We start from the raw sequence: 9,128 nt of genomic DNA on the forward strand, positions 1-9,128 counted from the left end.
CCTAGCCTTTTTTTTTTTTTTTAATCTAATGAATTGTTCTAAAATTCTAGAGTTGCTTATCAACTTTTGTAATCCATTGACTTGAAGAAGTCAAAACTATGAATTCGATCCCCTTTATTTCAAATATATTTATTAAATTAATATATTAATTACATTAACTTTAAATATTATTATTAAACTAAGAAAATAATTATTTAAAATTTAAAATATGAATTTTATTACGCTTCAACAATCAGAGTGATCCAATTCAGTATTTTAGGGGCAATATTTAAACTAATCCTATCAAATATTATCAATTATGTTTAAATAATGGAAATTATATTTAATTTTTTTATTATTTCTTAAACTGAATTAATGAATATGTTATCAAAGAACATCGGGCAACGCAAGGAGAAGTCGGCGAAATGCCTACGGTGAACCAATTAAAATACTTCTCATATCAAAAGTTTATGTCAGCGGGCCCGGATTTAAATTTCTCATTTGGACAGCGGACGCAATTTGTTGTCCGCATTATGGAATATTGGTCCATACTTTCAAGGGATAATTAACATACAGAACATAGAAAATATTAATATTTACAAATTAATCTTTACGGAGCTGACGTATTTATGTATGTCTCAATCAAATAATTGAGAATTTGTTCAAAATGAAAAGTATGGGTTGGGGTTTTACCAAGAAATTTGATATTTGAATGAAAATTAAAAAAATGGATGAAAAATAATGATAAATTTATAAATAACAAGTTTCGGGCGGTTGTGTATGCAATTTTTAAATTAGAAAGATTTATATACATACCACTTAATTTCTATTGATTTACATATATAATACCTAAATTTTATTTTTTGTTACATAAATGCTCACTTATTTATGCATGAAAAGTATGTTTAATTTTTTAATTTTAGAACAGTGATATTTTTAAGTGATACAAAAGATTTTGATGGTATAAACATAAAATATAAAAATAAGGTGTTAAATATGTAAATACATAAGAATTGGATGGTATGTATGGGACTTACGTTGAAGCTGTCATATAATAAGTCAACTATTGTGCCCACCTAACGTGCCTCTCAATTCGAGTATCATCACTTTCGTAAGACCAATTATGTCAGAGGAGATTTGAACCATACGACAATTCACAAAATTTGGCAGGTGTATGCCAATGATTTGAAAATGTCAAGAACAAAAGTTATGTATTACATATGCAAATACATAAAAATTGGGCGGTATGCATGCAAATGCCCATAAAATAAATTTTGGAGGGATTTACATTGGGCAAAATTTTAGAAAAAAGTATTTTTAATAAATTTATTATTTTAAATAAATGCTAAAAAAATAAAAAAATTTTAAATAGACAAAATTATCACGTCAGCAGAAATTGTCTGTCGACGTGGTGATTTTTTTTTCTTTACAACACGAGCATAACACGACATAAATTTAGATCAGTTGATGAAGTGCAATGCTCCTAACTTTGTGGTTATGGTTTGGAGCCTCATGGTGGTTTAGGCATAGTGTTTGTTTAATTATTCTTTTAAGTTATTTAATTTAACAAATACATTAAAATTATATAAAATTTAATAAATATTATACTCTCAATTTAAAATGTAATAAAAATTTAAAAATCAATATTATAATATAAAATAAAATAATTTTAATTATATAAAATTTCATTTAAATTTACATCAATAGATAAGTCAATTTTAATGACAAATTAAGTTAATTTTTCATGCTAATTTGTAGCAAATAATAATTTAAAATATATTTAGTTTTTAAAATGTTAAAAATAAAGTTATAAAAAATTGTTATTTTTAAAATTGTTCCTTGTAAAATGTTTAGAGATATTCGACTTCTCAAATTATATATTTAACTTATTTGAAAACTAAAAATATTTTAAATTATTATTAATTGATTTATCTTTTAATGTAAATTTAAATTAAAATTACACATAAATAAAGTTATTTTATTTTTATTATAATATTAATTTTATAATTTTTATGAAATATTTATTAAATTGATGGTATAATATTTATTAAAATATATTTAATTTTTAATTTATTTGTTAAATTAAAAAAAATTAAGAGAATAATTAAACAAACACTGTGCACCCAAAAAAACTACCCCAAGGCTCAAACCCACTTCCACAAAGCTAGAAGCCATTCAATCTACCAATTAAATTGAATGGGCTTGTTGTTAAATATTTTAATATAATATTAATAAGATATAATTATCCTCAATAATTTTTATTTAAATAAAATTACCACCTCAGCAGGTGATTTTACTTGCTGATCTGGCAAAACCACCTGCTAATTGTATTTATAATTTTTTTAGGGGTTTATTTAAATAAATAAATTCATAAAAATGCTATTTTTAAAATTTTGTCTTTGCATAAATACCACCCAATTCTTAGTATATTTTATATATTACACTCAAAACTTTATTATTACATATGCGCCCCAGTTATTTTCAATGGGGTTGTTGCCTTCCTGATTAGTTTGAACGGTAGAGTGAAGGGATTGAGAAATTCAAAAAAATTGAATGGTATGTATGCAAAACTAAAATTTTGGGTGTTATATACGAAATAATCTAAGGATGTGTTTGGGTAGCTTGTGCTTATCTAGATAAATAGCTTATCCTGAAACGCGGCACGCGTGGTTCTACACGCGACATACGTTTAGTTTAAAAACACAACCGCGTTTTTGAATAAGCTGCTGAAACGTGTTTTTCAAACGGTGTGACAGCGTTTTGAAAACATCGCCCTCACTTATAAGCTGCCCCAAACGGACCCTAAATATTTCATACATCGCCCTCACTTATAAGCTGCCCCAAACGGACCTTAAATATTTCATTTTTTTTTTATAAAAAAGAAGAAAATTATGAGAAGAAAAGAAGGAAAACTGATGTAATTTCTTCATTAAAATAAATGCGACATATTGACCACTATTTCATGACAGAAAATTATAAAAAACTTTAATCAAGCGAAGAAAAAGGGCTAATGTGCAATAATATTTTCGATTTAAAAATTGCAGCTCAAACTTTGCAATAATTAAAGAGGATGAATTCAAACATTGGTGGGGTGCCATTTCAATAAATAAATAAATAAATAAAAGCGGTCAAACTTAATTTATTTGTCTACATATTATTGCTGTTTTCAACTACGGCGGTTCATTTTTTTATTTTTTTTAATATCATGAAAAAATTAAATTATTATTGTAAAATTTATTGTCATTTTCAACTAAGGCAGTTCCTTCTTAAGTCAGTAGGTCCCTATCAAAAGTTATAATTCCAATTTCAAATAATCTGTTGATAAGCTGGGTGTCCTAGTTATTTATTAAAATTTTATTTTTTTTTGGAAAAGTCAGACCACAGTCAGAAATCTGCCACCGCACCTAGACAGGTGCGGTGTGAAAACACTGTACATAAGCTGTCAAAATGTAGTTTACTCAAACAGATCAGGTGCGTTTTCAAAACGCCACCGCACCAAATAAACTGTCCCAAACGGACCTTAAGTCAGTAGGTCTCTATCAAAAGTTATAATTCCAATTTCAGCCAAATTCATATTTGAATAAGAGTGTGTAGTTTTGAAAACAAGCCCAACTTTAAAATTTTAAATTTAAAAAGTCTTAAAATAAAATTAGGAGCGCCTATATATATATATATAAATATATATATATAATGCATAAAAATTATATTTCACTTCTAAAAATTAAAATGATTTATTTGTATGTGATATATGTAATACGTAAAAAAAATAAAGTTTAGAGCTTAGATATGTAAATACATAGAAATCGCTTAGATATGTAAATACATTGAGTGGTATATATGTAACGCACTTACATATTATCAAGTCAACTCAATCTAATTTAAAACAACCCATCCTCAAGTCAAGAAAAAAAATAATTAATTTCCAATCAATCAAAATTTTAGTGAATTTAAACAATGATTATAAACCCTAATCAAGAGTCCTTCCCTACTTCTCAACAACCAACATTCAATCATTATATTCTTCATAAGCTCAAATTTAGAAGGCTTCCTTTCATATTTTGATATTTAATTGAAAAAAAAAATGGGCTTCTCATAAATTTATGTTGACAAATAAATTGCATATTGAAATTTCATTTTTACATGATTTGTTGGGATTAATAATTTCTCAAAAAAAAAATGGTAAGTTATTTAGATATAAATTTGGTCAGATGGAATTTATTGTGGTCAATAATGCAGTTATGAGATATATAGGGTGTGTTTGGGGCAGTTGTGGTTTATTAAAATGCAGCTATGATCTTGCTGAATAATAATCTGATGCTCAAAAAATTGTAGTGAGTATTAAATTTTTTTTGTAAGTTAAACAGCAACTAGGAAGCTGTCATCGCACCTAGTCAGGAATGGTGAGAAATCACAAGTTTCAGCTGCAATTTTTGAGAAGATTGTCAAAACAGAGTTTACCCAAACAGACAAAATTGTGATGTGGTACCGCACCGCCTCCCCAAACAGATCCATAGTGTTGAATGCGGCAGTTATGAGATATATAGGGTGTGTTTGGGGCAGTTATGGTTTATTAAAATACAGCTATGATGTTGCTGAATAATAATCTGATGCTAAAAAATTATAGTGATTATTACAATTTTTTTTAAAGTTAGACCGCAACTAGGAAGCTGTCATCGCGCCTAGTCAAGAATGGTGGGAAAACACAGGTTTCAGCTGCAGCTTTTGAAAAGACTGTCAAAATAGAGTTTACCCAAACAAACAAAATTGTGATGTGGTGTCGCACTGCCTCCCCAAACAGATCCATAGTGTTGAATACAAACACATGAGAAGGATTAAATGTAGGAAGATTTGCATATTTGCTACTCAATTTTTTATGTAATTATGTATCTATTACCAAAAACTTATTTTTTTATATATATGCCACCCTACCTATTAATAAGAACATGTATTTCTCTTTCGTGTTAATGTTAAAAGAGTTGTACTTTTGGTGTGATATGGAAAATTTGGGGAATATAAATGTAAGAAATAATGTTTTGGAGTTATATATATAGATACATAGGACCGGAATTGTATAGTATACATGTAAGTGCCCTCAAATCTATTCACCACCATAGCTCTTTAGTTGGAAAAAACGTTACATCCGGATAACGTAAGTATGATTGATAGTTTTCAGTATGGTATTGCTGACATTGTGGTATTATTACACCACAATACCATCATTACAATCATAAATGCCACCAGTACCACAAAAAAAAACCAACATTCGCACCTGATTTTGATGCAGCTCAAACCATGTAAATAAGTCTGACTATTTTTGGTCTTCGAATGTTCGCTTTCTTTTTTTGAATTTATTTGGATAACAATATACTCAATCTTGATGATGATGCATTTTTTTGTGTTTTAATATGCCGCTTTGTTGTGTCTCATTATCATACTTTAGACTTAGAAATGAGTTAATTAACCCTATACTTAGCCTTGAACATGGACTTGTAAACCTTTTCATCTTGATTTAATGAGACATTTATAATTACTATGGGTATAGTTAAGGTTAACTCAAAAGGGTTAATATCTAAGAAATTACACATTTTTTTTAGTTTGTGCTTTGATATTTAAAGGCTACTAATCATGATGACCAACTTATATATTCAATGAATCAGGATGGCATATTAGTAATAATAAATATATAAGTTCGTCTCAATGTAATTATTTTACATTTACATATATACCGTTCAATTCGTATTTTTTTTTACATATATAATTTCTAATCCTCAAATTTTACAAAGATTCAACCGTACTACGCATGAAATGGTGTATTTCACATTAAAATGATTGTATTTTTCATGTCATATGAAAGATTTGGGTGGTATAAATGTAATATGTATAGGAGTTATATATGTAAATGCATAGGAATTGAATAATACGTATGTAAATGACCCCTTTTTTGAATTTTTGAATTTTTATTTGGGTTAATTACATATATACCACCTAATTCCTGTGCATTTACATATCAAACATCTAAACTTATTATATATATTTATAAAACTCAAAATTTTCATATGACATAAAATTACCATCATTTTAACTTTTAAAAGCAAAATACACGTGTAAGGTGGTATGTAAGTAAAAAATTAAAGTTTAGGGGGCTAGATATATAGATGCATAGAAATTGTATGGTATGCATGTAAATCTTCCTTTTTATTTTCACTGCCATTTTGTATCTTTATTTTTAAAGTGGGAATAGGCTCTATGTAAATGCTTGAAGTAATAATTCCAACCACCAACTTTAGTTTTGGGAGGACATATTATGTCCGTCGTCATGGCGTGTGGACGATAGATCGCACCACGCCGTGCGTCCGGCGGCATGTTGCGATTCATGTCGTTGATCGTACGTTCTTACCAGACGTAATATTTTCTACCATTTTAAAGCTTCAATACCCTATTTCTTCATGTCATTTCTCCAATCTCCATATATGTTGCGATTCATGTCGTTGATCGTACGTTCTTACATGACCTAATATTTTCTCCCATTTTAAAGCATCAATACTATATTACATCATGTCATTTCTCCAATCTCCATATATCACCGTTAGCAATTTAAATTTGACCAATCTAACTGATATTTAAAATATAAATTAGTTTAATAAATTAATTATAATTAAAAAATTAAAAATATTTTCTTTAAATAAAATTAAAACAAATGGAACTTTAATTTGATCAATTTTGAATCTTTAGATGAAACAAAATATATAACAATTGATATAACTATTTTTTAATTAAAATATGATATAATAAGAATAATTTCAATTAAATTTTAGTAAAATTTATAATTATAGCATGCGCACAAAAACCATTTTATAAAATAGTTTTTATGCCACTTATTTACATTTTTTATTGATTTAATGCCTAAGAAAATAATATAATTTAATTTTATTATTAGAACCATTTTACAAAATCAAAAGATACCGAACTTTGAGTGTTAATATCTAAATACATATAAACTGTGTGGTATGTATGTAAATTTCCCTAATATTTTTAAGTAAAATTTACATACATTCCACGTTATTCTTATTTATTTACATATCTAAACACCTAAACCTCATTTTATATATACATGCATGAAAAAAACAAAATTTAGATGTTTTTACATGTAAATACATAAAAAGTGTGTGGTATGTGTGTAAATGCCCCATATATTAATTATTGAATTTAATTACTGATTAATATAATATAAATTTTAATTATTTGTTCATGTTGTGTATTAATTATTTAATGATAATTTAATAATTATATATATATTTCTAATTGCTTAATCATGTATCTTAAAAATTTTCTACTCTATTGTGTGTTAAGTAGAGTTGTCAAAAGAGCTAGTTGTTTGTGAAAACATTATGTTTGGCTTAATAAACAGCTGTGTTTAATTCATTCGCTAAGCGAGTGTGTCAAACACGAACATTTTTTTTTTGTTCTATATATAAACAAGTCAAATACGAATGAATTTTTATACGATCGTATTTTACTCATTTTGGCTAAAATTAATCAAACAAAAATATTATAGTATTATCACCTTAATTCTTTGGTTTGTATTAAGAAAATATTAAATTTGTTATTTTTTAAATCATGCAAGTAAATATCGAGCCAAACACGAGCTGAAATGAACAAATGAATTTGGATCGAGCAAAACACGGAAGTACTATTCACATTTCGTGCATGAGCCTATTTTGAGCTAAAAAATATTTAAATGAGTCGACCACAAATAAATATTGGGCTTGCCCAAGCTGAGCTCGTTGCCTGTTCATTGGGGGTAGGAGTCTCTATTTTAATTATTTTTAAAAAAACCTGCAAATTATACCTAACTTGTCATCTTAAATGTTTAAAGTTTGAAGCAAAATCAGACTATCCGCTCAATTATTTTTTTTTAATAAATACATAAACTAATGAATCGATAAAATAAAAAGAAATAAAAAAAAAATAATAATTCTTATGAATTTAAATAGGGATATTTATATACGTACCGCCTAACTCGTACATATTTATATATGTTGAATCTTGATTTGTCCTCTAAAACATGCCTCGAGAGAGAGAGTGCGAGGAACGAGGGAAGAAAAGAGAAACAGAGAGAGAATAGAGTGAAAGATGAACAATTCCAAGGTAAAAAGAAACCCCATTTCGTTCATAAAAGTGTCCCTATTTATAATCATAAAGGACCTTGGGTATGATTACATTTTTACCCCAATTTTAATGAGAAGTTATCAGTCATTATTCTTCATTAATTTGCTCTTGTCTAACTAGGAGAATTACATATCAGTTTTACCTTCTTTGAAGCATTTTTCGTAATTATAATTAATATTGATCTTTTTTTTGATTTTATAACTGATATCGACACTCTTTTATATTCATAATTGACATTAACAACTTTTTGCATGAATGACCAATATTGATAACGTTCCACGAGTCTAAGGGTCTGTTTGGGCCAGCTGCAGTTTATCCAGCTTCTGCTGATAAACAACTTATCTTGATAATCTGCTGTCTGCTGATGAACAGCTGATCCGGCAGCTGATCCGGATAAGCTGACTGACTGGTTAGTTTGTGCGTTTGGAAAACAACTGATTCTGGATAAAAGATCATTATGCCCTTGTTCTGGATAAGCTGTTCATGCTGCTATCTTGTGTTTTCCATCCTTTTCAGCTCATTGATGGTGAACATGACTTCCATTAAGGTCTTGTGGAAACAACTCTAAATTCCTATAACCTGAGGTTGTCAATATTGCCATGAAATAGATGTATATTATTCTCAAACATTTACAGATAAAAGAAGAATAGAAATGCTCACTAGTTCAACCACTAGGAAATATGCTATTAACATGCTTTGCTTTATAAATCCTTGGAGTACCTATTTGAATTTGCCCTTTTAAATCCTTCTTTGTTCGTTCCAGGTAATAGTTAAACTCCAAAACTATTCACCAAAAAACATATTTGAATATGCCCTTTTACCCTTATAAATGTATACATAAAGGAGGCGCTAAAAATCACTTACCGTGCAAAGGAAGAGATCGATTCTATGATGCGTCTACAACATTCAGAGCGAGGAAATAAGAGATAGATTTGGTGAAGCGGCCGAAGCTTTTCGATTGAGGAAGGGAGAGCAGCAAG

The sequence above is a fragment of the Phalaenopsis equestris genome, unplaced genomic scaffold (assembly GCF_001263595.1).
Source record: "Phalaenopsis equestris unplaced genomic scaffold, ASM126359v1 Scaffold000002, whole genome shotgun sequence".
Taxonomy (NCBI): Eukaryota; Viridiplantae; Streptophyta; class Magnoliopsida; order Asparagales; family Orchidaceae; genus Phalaenopsis; species Phalaenopsis equestris.